Below are 12,987 nucleotides of genomic sequence, written 5' to 3' on the forward strand. Positions count from 1 at the left end.
GCCAGTTACTTGAAGTACCTAGGAATGTAACGCGCAGTGGTGAAACAGGCCACCTGATCGCAAGTCCTGTCGTTATACCTGTAGATGTGTTCCTGCACAAAACTGACTAATCTCTGTGGTCCAAAGAACTTTCGTGGTATGTGCTCCGCAGAGGAGGAATATACAACAACTGAACGTGCCCATAATTTCTTGGCCTAATCAAAAAGTGATCAATTTATTGCGATTCGTCTGATCAGACAGACAGCACACTTATGAAAACGACAGAGTCGCATTCGGAGGAAGACGAGATTAAAATCTCCGTCCTAGTGTCCTACTAAGCTTTACCTCGGTTTCCCTTATAACTGGAAACAAGATCTGGGATGATTTGTTTAAACAGGTCACGGTCCGTTTCTTCCCTCACTAGTGCTTCGTCTCCAAGGCTGTTGTCACCCTCAATACGATTGACTCCAACTTTCCTTCATCCTACGCTTTGGTCTGCACGCTTGTAGCGTCCTGAATTGCCTACAGCTGATTCACTGTGATCAACGGGTCTATTAACTTCCCTTTGCAGTAAAGCTAACGGTCGCGCGAAAGTAAGGCGGTTGCATCACGATGCCGTCCGGAGCCGCCTATAAGGCGAGTCGCCGGTCGCCGGGAACGAGACTTTACCACTTGTCGGGCGTGTGTGACGTCAGCAGGACAGCTTCGCGACTCTCCCGTAAGGGCAATCAAGTAACCGAAGGTGACCTGACAGTTGTGTCTCTCAGTCTGAGTTCCATCTGGACATTTTAGGGCGTACAACACATCGAAACCAGCTGTCTTTGGCTTTTCCCCCAATCAGCTGCGTCTTTCAAGCAATTCCTTCAGTCATCCTCACTATACGAATTAATGGGTGGTTCTGCACAAGTCTACACTGACAAAGATCTGGGACACGATAACGAATTGGTACTGGGATTTTTCCTTCCTAAACATGATTTTAATCTAGCACAGTCTTTTACGGATGTGAACAAAACCAAGTTGTACGAGGGACAATCAATAATTAAAGAGACAAATTGGTCTGGGAAAAAAACCGTTAGTAGGGCAAGTTTCGTACTTTTATGGCTTTAAGTTGGCATCACTGGGATGAGACCTAATCAGCTGATATATCAACATTGTTTTGTTTATAACCTCAAAAATACATTTCAAGATGGCGAGTCCGCTTGAAACGTCCACATTACTTGAGCAACGTTCTGTTATTCGTTTTTTACCTGCTGAAGGCGAGAAACCAGTGAATATATACTGTAGAATGACTAAAGTTTTTGGTAAAGGGTGTATGAATCGTGCAAATTTTTACGAGTGGATAAGAGCAGTTCAAAAATGGTCGCGACTCAGTGACTGACGAACACCGTTCTGGTTGACCAGTTGCAGCTTCAACTCCCTCACTTGAAAGTCGAATTGATGACATTATTCGCACCTAACGCCGCGTGACTGTGGAAATGATAGTTGATAAGATTGAAGTTAGTACTGGTACAGTTCATAACATTATCTGCAACAAGCCGAAGTACCGCAAATAATGTTCACGATGGGTCCCAAAGGAGTTGACGCGACTACACAAGGAAATAAGGTTGAGTGTGTGCACAGAGCTAACGGAACGTTATAAAAGAGAAGGTGAGCACTTCTTCAACAAAATTTTAACTTGTGATGAAACTTGGGTTCACTATTATGAGATAGAATCAGAAAGACAAAGTGTGGAGTGGAAGCACACCAACTCACACGTCAAGAAAAAAATTCAAAACCCAAGCATCAGTAGGAAAAGTCATGTTGACGGTGTTTTGGGAAGCTAACGGTCCAGTTTTTTTTGTGATTATCTCGAGAGCAGCGTACAAGTAACAGCCGATATTACTCGGATTTGCTTTTAAACAAGGTGAAGCCAGCAGTGAGAGAGGGACGTCGTGGATCTCAGAGCAAGACAACGCACGTCCTCATATTGCTCAACTAACTCGTGAAACCATGGACAAAATGGGCTGAGAAGTACTGCCTAAACCCCCTTACAGTCTTGATTTAACACCTAGTGATTTGTTTGGTGCACTGAAGGAGACATTACGTGGGAAGAGGTTCGAGGACCACGAGGACGTGATAAAATTTGTGGGAAAATAGTTCAAACATCAAGATAAAGAGTTCTTTGCAGCTGGAATAAAAAAGCTTGTAGCTCGTTGGAACAAGTTCATCAATGTTCAAGGGGATTATGTTGAAAAGTAGAAAAAGTATAGTTTTCTAAAAATAAACGCTTTTTTGTCCAGACTAATTTGTCTCTTTAATTACTGAATGATCCTCGTACAACGGTTCGGCTCCTAATGTTTACCCTCTAGCCCACATACGACACAGAATAATATGGTGGGCGTGCGCTGTGTCTAACACTGAAGGGAAGCAGCGGAAAATTAAGGTCGAAGTCGATTTCATACTAACAAGAGGAGGCCACGAAGTTGGGACCACAGATTTACTTCAGCCCGCTGGTGTGGCCGAGCGGTTCTAGGCGCTTCAGTCCGGAATCGCGCGATCGCTACGGTCGCAGGTTCGAATCCTGCCTTGGGCATGGATGTGTGTGATGGCCTTAGGTTAGTTAGGTTTACGTAGTTCTAAGTTCTAGGGGACTGATGGCCTCAGATGTTAAGTACCATAGTGCTCAGAGCCATTTGAACAGATTTACTTCAAACTTTGTACCCCTTTAGCAGGCCATTAAAACAAAATAACGTGGAAGTAGCAAAGTGCACTACTCCGGCAATTCCGAGAAAGCCGAAAGAGAAGTTTTACGCGTCTATTATGTAGCTGATGTATTGTGCGTAAGTACTGGACGTTACAGTTCATGGTGGTTAAGTGGTTAGCGTTCGATCTATGTAAGACGAACGTATATGAGGCGATAGTTCGACCCCCGCTCACATCTTCATTTTTGTAGTGCAAATGTAAATTGTGTGATATTCAAAAAATTTGCACCTACGCTATTCGCTCTTGTTACGTTAGCAAGATCTCACTGCTACGCTGGTTAACTGCCAAATGGGGCCTGCCTCTGTGTCTGCAGCTCGAAGCGTCGAGGTGCAAAGTAGTTCCCTGTACCTTACCAGATTGCATGTATAAGGGATTTCGCAAATCAAGACAGGCATACATTTTCAGGAAAACTCTGTGCGTTTCTTCGTGACTTGTCGATAGTTATATTTTTTCTAACAACTAAATTTAATTACAAATGGTAAGTAGCCAAATAACACGAAATTAATTGAAACTTCATGCAAATACACGTTGTTTTTTAATTATATTACATCTCAAATGTCATATAAATGAAATAATATGCCCAGTGATGAAAAACATATAGATTAAAATTCAAGTCTGAGCGGGAATCGAACCACAGCGTCATGCATGTTCGTCTTTCGACGCTGTAACGGTAACCATTTCCTTTTTTTAGTGATCTCATTTTGTTCGTTATTGTTCGTTGATTTGCTCGGGGCTGACGTCTCATGACACCCGTTCAATTATAGAGGGCAGCTAACCCTCTGACCGAACACGCTGAGCTACCATGCCGGAATCACTGAACCACCAAGAATTCTGACATGCAGCACCTATGGACAGATACGTCAGTTACATAACAAACATATAAAACTTCTCTTGCGATTTTTTCGGAACTGCCAGAGTGGTGCACCTTACTACTTGCAAATTATGTTATTTTAATGACCTACTGAAGACGTACAAAGTTTGAAGTAAACATGTGATCCCAACGTCTTGGCTCTCCTTGTAAGGTAGCGAGTCTAGCTAATGTTATGAGAATCTCGAATTGCCGTCGCCTTCTACCTTGCTACGAAGGGTAAAGCGTGATATTACTTATTTTTCATAATTTCTGTATATCGTCCCACAGCTTTTGAAATGTGTTACATTTAATAATAACAGGAAATGTATTTGCAGCTGCGAATACGAACAACCGTCAACTGCATAAGGAAATGACGACAACGAAAGTTTGAAACAGACTGGGACTCGAACCCAGATTTCCCGATTAATGCGTGTGGTCGCCTTAATCTTTCGGCTATCCGCGGCGAATCACGGTAAGACCCAAACTTTCATATGCCGTCATGCGTGTGTTACAACCTGCACTCGTACGTTAGGTGTATTCCCACCCAGGAAAGGCATATTTATTGAAAGTCGAGGACCACATATTGCCGAATATGTATACGAAATACTAGTGCTTCTGTTTTTAAATAGTACTGTGCAACGTGCCTTCGAATACGCATGAATGCCTGTGTTATTTCGCATTTAATAAGACTTTTCCATATTTACAATTTGTGTCAAGTGTGGAAAGTGGTTGTGTTCCAATGGATGATAATCTATACCTGGAAACATACTCTGCAAAGCACAGTGAAGTGCTAGGCAGAGGGTACATAGCGTTTTATAAGTTTCGGTCTCATCGATGTAGAGCACGGGGAGAATGAATGCCTCTGTGGGTGCTGTAATTAGTCTAATTTTAGCTTTCCGCTTCCTACGTGAGCGATACGCAGGAGGCTATGGAATATTAACAGATTCTCCACTAAATATTGGTACTTGAAACTTTGTAAGTAGTCCTTCACACGGCAGTTTGCGTTTATATTCAAGTGTCCGTTAATCCAGGTTTTTCGGGTTTCCAGGATACAAACCTGTGACAACTCGTGTTGCCTTTCTTTGTAAACATTCAACACCGTCTGTTTCATCTATTTGGTACGAGTGAAATTTATAATAAAATTTAGTGCACCTCCTCAGCTACTTTCTACGCCTACACTGTCATGCATCTTTATATAATTATGTAGCATTTTATTTATCTAAAAGTTTCATTTAACTGACACTCTGCACCCGACAATCTTCATTTTCTCACTCCATTTTAGTGGTACTGACTATGACGACCCTTCTTGGCGTATTCTTCAGTGATCGACTACAGTTTTCAGCTGCATGGGTTTTATCTCACTTTTAACCATCCCACTGAAGCTACAGTCGCACAATTTTGAACCACGACGACACGGTCACAGACCATGGAGCTGACAGTTCTCCTTTTCTCGTTCCGCTTCGTTTTACGTGAATTCCCAGTGCAACGACGGCCTGACAACCAAAAAGTTTAATCTCTTTACACCTCTAAGAATCATTATCATCATCATCTTGGTATGCGTCCTATGAACTTGAGCGGTGTCGCATAAGTGTTTTGCAAGCAGCCTCCTACGCAGACTGACTGCGTTTTCCCAGTATCCTGCCAATTTATCGAAGTCTACAATTTGCTTTACCTACGACTGAACCTACGTGATCGTTCCACTTCGTATTCGTACAGATTGTTTACACGGGGCATTTGTATGAGTTGATTGATTCCAATTCTGACTCACTGACCTCGTAGTCACGGGATATTATTTTTCTATGTTTTGTGAAGGACACAAAACTGTGCATTTTGTTGTGCGTCGCCAATCTTTGCAAGACACTGAAAACTTATCAATTGGATATTTCTCCAGTTTCTTTTTTGCCCCTTTTTTCCCTTCACTCAGCAATACATTAGAGAAAACTATATCATCCGTAAATCCATTGTACTACCGTGCATTACTGACCTGGGCTACGAAGGCACGTACAACTACAATATCACACCCAAACCAGTAACGCTCTACGGTGATCGAGCGAAACTTCATAATTTCATCTCTAGAATTTAATAATTACTATATCAGACTTTAAGGTACGTAGTTTTCGTTGCTCATTGTTACACTTTCTCTGATTTTGGGCAAACATTTATTTCAGGTAGGGTATGCAGATAGAGCTCGTCGACTACTGAATTCTCTTACTGAGTCACGACACGAGAACTGCAGCATGTGAACAATTCTGCGTCTAAGATAGCATTTTCCGCAATTTTGTAGAGGTAATTGTCACATACCAATGGTAACATATTCCCGACTAACTGGCCAAAACGAGGTATCGAGGATATTTCTGGTTTATCTTAATGGCTGCATCCTCCTCGAGAAGCTCTTGCAGAGGATTACGCAGCTTTTGACATTCAGAGCACTCTCCTGAAATGCAGCGCAACATTTGTTTGGAGAAAGAAATTAGATCGTACCCTCCGCACAACGCTTAGGCAACAATACGATACCACAGGAAGATGGAAGCGTCAGGACAAGCAGTTTTCTTTAGTGCCACTTCAGGACACGCTGTTGTATCGTGTGTGGGAAAAAAGTGGTTTTAAATGAACTGAAGGAAGAAGAAAAAAAGATCAGGAAACCGAAAACTAGAAGGAAATATTTGAAAGCCACACAATACATAGCAGGCTATGAGGAAAATAAATGATAAGGCTCTGGAGGATGAAAGGGAAAGTATATTAGGTGCAATGTATAGTTCGTCAAATGCTATACCGTAATGGAATGTGAATATTATAAATAATCGGCGAATGTAATTGGCCGCGATTTGAGAGCGGCTCATCTACTGTGACTGGGCATCCCCAAACGCCAGCTCAAAACTGCCTCGCAAATGACAATTGCAGTACAGCAACAGTCATTAGATGATTCACTGATGACTTTTTGGTCTTGCCTGTTAGCTAGTCGTGTTTTGATTCATCACAAATGGAAACAATAGCTTCGTAAGAACGCACGGGGTTCTACTGTTTCACCAACAGTTAAAGTGGGAGACGAGTGACAGCTGAATTAATTCTGTTGCAGAGAAACAATGGTCACAAATATTCAAAGTATGTAGTAGCATGATTACGGACGACGTCACCGACGTTTGGGTACAAAATTGCGCAGGTTCTGTATGTACTGTCTGCGGGGGATGCATATATAGGAGGACGGCTTATATCGCTATTGTCGTCGATAACTAGATATGGACCATAAAGCCGTCCAATCACTTCAGAGATTACACCGTGTCGACAAATAGGATTACAGCGCATACAGAGATTCCCCTCAGAACCCGCAAATAAACTTGTCAACGCCGCAGCGTAACGACGGCTAGCCCCTGCCCACTATGCCAACTGAAGCAAATCCCCAGGTGAATCACAGCACGCCATCATGGCACAGTTCAAGAACAACTTTCGGATTCTACACATGTACCATTACTCAGAGCACACTACCAAGCCGCCCGGCTAGCTCAGTCGGTAGAGCATGAGACTCTTAATCTCAGGCTCGTGGGTTCGAGCCCCACGTTGGGCGAATATTTTTATTCTCCCATTGTATTACCTGTTATCCTAAAGAGCATGGAACTATTAAAATAACGCTAAGTTTCTTTGCATAAGCTAGTAAAATTTACGTTTTGAGTGGTGCGGTGTGCATTACCAGTAAGGAGATAATGTTACTCCAACGTACCGTCTGAAAAAAATGTGCTAAGGCAGATAAATGATGGGCAGACATAACCAGTAACTTGCAAGGGGAGGCCACGACGTTGTGATCACGGATTTACTTCACACATGGTACACCTTTAGTAGGCTATTTGTATTATCTATTCCTATTTTTGTCTAGGATACAGACAAAAAATAGGATAGATAATACAAATATTAAAGAAGAACTAAAAGAAAAATATAGACAAAGACTAACAAAAATACTGAAAACAGAATTGACAGCAAGAAACAAGACAAAAGCTATAAATACTTATGCTATACCAATATTGACCTACTCATTTGGAATAGTGAAATGGAGTAACATAGAACTAGAAGCACTCAATACACTTACACGATCACAATGCCACAAATACTGAATACATCACATACATTCAGCAACAGAAAGATTCACATTAAGCAGAAAGGAAGGAGGAAGGGGATTTATCGACATAAAAAACCTAATTTATGGACTGGTAGACAATTTAAGAAAATTCTTTATAGAACGAGCAGAAACTAGCAAAATACACAAAGCAATCACTCATATAAATACATCGGCTACACCACTGCAATTTCATAACCACTTCTACAATCCTTTAGATCACATAACATCAACAGATACGAAGAAAGTAAATTGGAAAAAGAAAACACTACATGGCAAGCACCCGTATCTTCTAACACAGCCACACATCGATCAAGACGCATCCAACACATGGCTAACAAAAGGCAATATATACAGTGAGACGGAAGGATTCATGATTGCAAAACAGGATCAAACAATAAACACCAGATATTACAGCAAGCATATTATTAAAGATCCCAATACCACAACAGAAAAATGCAGACTTTGCAAACAACAAATAGAAACAGTAGATCACATAACAAGTGGATGTACAATACTAGCAAATACAGAATACCCCAGAAGACATGACAATGTAGCAAAAATAATACATCAACAACTTGCCATACAACATAAACTAATAACACAACATGTTCCCACATACAAATATGCACCACAAAATACACTGGAGAATGACGAATACAAATTACACTGGAACAGAGCCATTATAACAGATAAAACAACACCAAATAACAAACCTGACATCATACTCACCAATAAAACGAAGAAATCAACACAACTAATCGAAATATCCATACCCAATACAACAAATATACAGAAGAAAACAGGAGAAAAAATTGAAAAATACATCCAACTGGCTGAGGAAGTCAAGGACATGTGGCATCAGGATAAAGTTGACATTATACCAATTATACTATCAACTACAGGAGTCATACCACACAATATCCACCAGTACATCAATGAAATACAGCTACATCCAAACTTATATATACAACTACAGAAATCTGTAATTATTGATACATGTTCAATTACCCGAAAGTTCCTAAATGCAATGTAACATATACTGCACAGTTAAAAGGAAGTCATGCTTGATCAAGTTCCGCGTCACTTTCCATTTTTAACCAGACCTAAGGTCTGAGAAAGGAAAGAAGATAATAATAATAATAATAATAATAATAAAATTCCAGTTTGCAGATATACTATTAATAGAAAAGTTAGCTGCAAAGACTTCATATAATCCAAACAAAATAGAAAAGTCATTAAAAAAATTGGAAAAAGAGTACCACAGAGTAAAGAATCCCAGAACTGTAGGATACCATTTACATCCTATGAAATTGCACAGTACTCTGCTTGAACATTTGTGGCGAAAGATAATTTTTAATCACGATTCGATTCATTGTGCGTGTCATACATTAAGAAATGAAACATTTTTGAGTCCTTATATTGAGTCATTAAGCAAGGTGTATGACTTGGTAAAATCCGCTTATTTTCTTAATTCACTGCGGTTACAATTTACTTGTCTCGCAAGAGGCTCTTCTTTTCCTATAGTTTCGCGGCTGATGAATAGTGAGGGAGCGATAGGTCGCTGTTTTCAAACAAGAAACCTTTTGACTGTCTGTAGTTGTGGCATCTTTACTCTCTGCGTATCTCTGAACTGGGATCGAATCAGAGGTCCATGCAGTTCTTTCTCGCAAAACACCTCTCGGTTTATTGACAGAAAAAATATACAGACAGCTGACTCACATAAAATCACAAAAAATTCAACATAAATAAAATAAACCATACAATTTCTGCGCTCTAGTCCTTGAAACGTATTAAAATATCATTTCAGCGTCATTTGCTGATGACGATGGCAATCGAATATTCCAGTTGTAGCCTAAAACCGTAGTGCGTCAAAGTCGTCGCCGTCAGTATGTATGGGTCCATTGCAAAGACGGAAGGTAGTTACGAACACCAGCAGCTTAAGGGCAAAGACACTATGGTTATCATGCGATATGATGGCAACTCCCCGTAACAGAGTTCACACAGTTTCCTCATGGGGTGTTATACGTGCTTCCTAATTTCCGTGCAATTTCTATACTCTATACCTGTGTTAATTTAATGTTCTGCATCTTTAGTGTATAACCAGCATCAGACGGAGAAGTCGACAATCCAACCACTCGCTGAAAATAGGAGTTCCACTGTTTTCTGTAGCTTTTAAAACGCTCTCGGCGAACTCTGCAAAAAAGTTGGAAATCTAGCTTCACTGTCTTTCTTCTTCTTCTTCTTCTTCTTCTTGAGTTTCGTTACGGCTGCTTTCTGAAATTCACGCACTTGTCACAGGGGCTGTGTGGGCCTTGTGTGTTGACGTAAGACACAAAGGATAGTGAAGTACAAAACTTAAAACATTACTTTAGTACAGAGGAAAAACACGGCTCAGCTGAAGGCAAGAAATGTAATACAAGAAGCATAAAAATTACATACGTGGGCCATGGAGCGAAAATTATTTCAATTTAGGGTGAGAACGCTTCCTTTTCCATGCAATGTACTTCATAAACTCACTTTAATATAATGTTAACAGAGAGGGCTATCGCTCTCAACGATTGCAGAAGAATCTAGTACTGTGAACGCTAAAGTCCATCCTTTGAGTGTCCCTGACAGTTTACTACCTTTCGCCTTCGACAGGTACCCACAATCTAACTCGTAGACAACAGAGGCATAATGCCGAGCACTCACCAGACGTCACAGAAAACACACATTCGCTGCACCTAACGCCCGATGGTTTAAGCGAATATACGTTCTCACTTACTATCGATTACGAAAAACTCCATAAGGCCCTCTGGTATTTAGTCATATGCAAAAACCCCAAGTTCCTCGCACTCGTTTTGGGCCAGGTTCTCATTCAAATGAACAAAACATGGGCAAAGTTTGGATTTTTTGTTTTTCGAAACAATGAAAAAACGTACAAAGGATCTGTTTGGGAACTACGACTAATCATACTTTGAACCTTATTTTAGATTTTCAATACAAAAAAAAAAAAAAATAGCGCCCCTAATTATGGTTTGATCAAGGGTCAGCGAGTTTGAGGTGCGCAGACTGCGTGTAGTGTAGCCCCTCGGGGGAATCAAAAACGGACATCAGTCGATACTCCATTAAATTTATGGGAGCTTATACCTAAACACAATGAAATATCCTTAAATTTAACGATACGGTGTTAACTCGAACTTTGAGTTCGATTTGTGTGGGTTTGTTTCACTCTTTATAGCTTTACAAAAAATAGTTAATATTAAGAAATTTCATATATTGTAGGAATAAACTCCCAAAAAAAAGTATTTAATTTTCGGGGGGTCAAAGCTAGAAGTTAATAGTCTGAACCGTCTTTATTTTATGCTCCACGCAGTTTTGAAAAATTGTTTCTCGAGAAAAACCCGATTAAAGTTTAGGGAAAACTTTTATACGTAATACCCATTCAATTTGCATCAAAACTACGTGTCGTCATATATTTTTGATGTCGCTCAGCACAAATCTGAAGTTAGATTTTCAAAATTCAAAATATCTATCCAATTTGGCGGACCAAATATTTTGTTTTGACCAAACTCGAATCATTCTTGGAGAGCAATTCTCTCGTTCTTCTTAGCGAGAAAAGCCTATCCGGCTGTGCTGGAATATACTGAGCTCCGCAGCCTGCACATGTTGTCCGTCAGTTTTTTCGGCGAATATGTTTGCATGCTTACCGTAATATAAATCATTTTGTGAACGTGCGTCACGGCACAACAAGTTTTCTGCCTGAGCCGAACGACTCGGTTGCGAGCGTCCCACGGCGGCCGTGACTCTTCAACAGTGGGCTGTAGAAACTTTTATAACGCACACATTAAAAAACGTTTTCGTCCCAACATTCTATACAAACATAACTTTAAAAAAAACGCAATAAAAACATCGAATTTTCCGCCATTTTGAATGAGAACCTGGCCTTAAATAGCTGACAATGTCAAACAATCTTCAAACGGACTTTGCCAGGTGCAGATTTGCATTTGCACTTTGTCCTACTATCACACGAAGCTGAATCAAGATTTTACTGAATAAAGGCCTACATCACTACTATCATGAAAGCATATTTACTTCAAGGCAAACGAAGCTAATATCAAGATTTTACTGAATAAAGGCCTACATCACTACTATCATGAAAGCATATTTACTTCAAGGCAAACGAAGCTAATATCAAGATTTTACTGAATAAAGGCCTACATCACTACTATCATGAAAGCACATTTACTTCAAGGCAAACGAAGCTAATATCTACCTGTTATTTCATGGCAAACGAAATTAACACTCTTCCGTATCTGATCGATTGTCATTCCAGTCCCTTGCTCACTGTACGTGAAAAACAAAGTCCCCCCACCCAACAACTAACTATCTACAGCGTCGGTGTGCAAATTTAATTGAGATGATCACGCTGATCTGACATTCTCGCGACGCCGACATTAGTACCAAGGGAAGGGCGAAGGGCGGTGGAACTGCTCTTGCCTTCATTGGATACATTTCATTTTGGTAACATCAATGCACCATCCATTTCCTTGTATTCACAGTATTATTTTACGCTGTACATCACATAAGTGTTACGAAGGGGACATACCCGTGTGTTAGCAATGAAAGAAAGAAATCATATCCTCCAATGGGTTCCGTATAAAGCACCCATATTCACAAGGCTAGATGCTAGCGCTTCCATCACTCTTTATCTTCTTAAAGAGCTGGCGACGCGATGTTTCACAAAGGATGTGGTAGCTACAAATATGTTTCACTGTTCTTATCTGTGAGAAACAGGATCTTACTTATCTCTTGCATGACAAAATGTATACTCCCTTTCACGATTCCCACGTCTATTTTTACTCATTCATAACACGCCTGACTGCTTATGTTACTTCTTTCTGTGGTGTAAAAGGCCTGACAGTATAGCTCCAAGAGGCATTTGAAAATTATATTAAAATTGTGTAAATGACAATGCGTTTATCCAGAATATTTTAAAAACGGTGCACTGGACCAGCAACAAATCCTATTTCAGAGGTACCGACCGCTGACATCAACTAACTCAATCGCATATACTTTCGCGTTCAGAGAAACAATGTAGGTGATCAAAATTTACCTAAGTTTGTAAAAAAAATGCACCCAATTGAACTTCTCGCGTAGAATCGTTATTACTGTATAAACAATCAGACGCATCTAATCGAAAGAAGACCAAGGAAAAAAAATACGTCTCATTTAACTACACAGCTATTACATCGTTTACCGGGGTGCTTTACCTGATCCTCATTGGCCCACCACTACCAGTAAGTGCCATAGATTCTAAAGTTGGTTT

The 12,987-nt window shown here is 40.3% G+C and overlaps 1 protein-coding gene and 1 non-coding gene across 2 annotated transcripts in view; one reads left to right on the plus strand and one right to left on the minus strand.

Moving 5' to 3' along the window:
* LOC124715883 overlaps positions 1-12,987 on the minus strand; it is a 1,071,880-nt gene that overhangs the window by 872,702 nt on the left and 186,191 nt on the right.
* On the plus strand, positions 7,061-7,133 carry Trnak-cuu. The gene has a single exon. It is a non-coding gene; the product is annotated as a tRNA-Lys (tRNA).

The sequence above is a fragment of the Schistocerca piceifrons genome, chromosome 1, assembly GCF_021461385.2.
Source record: "Schistocerca piceifrons isolate TAMUIC-IGC-003096 chromosome 1, iqSchPice1.1, whole genome shotgun sequence".
Classification (NCBI taxonomy): Eukaryota; Metazoa; Arthropoda; class Insecta; order Orthoptera; family Acrididae; genus Schistocerca; species Schistocerca piceifrons.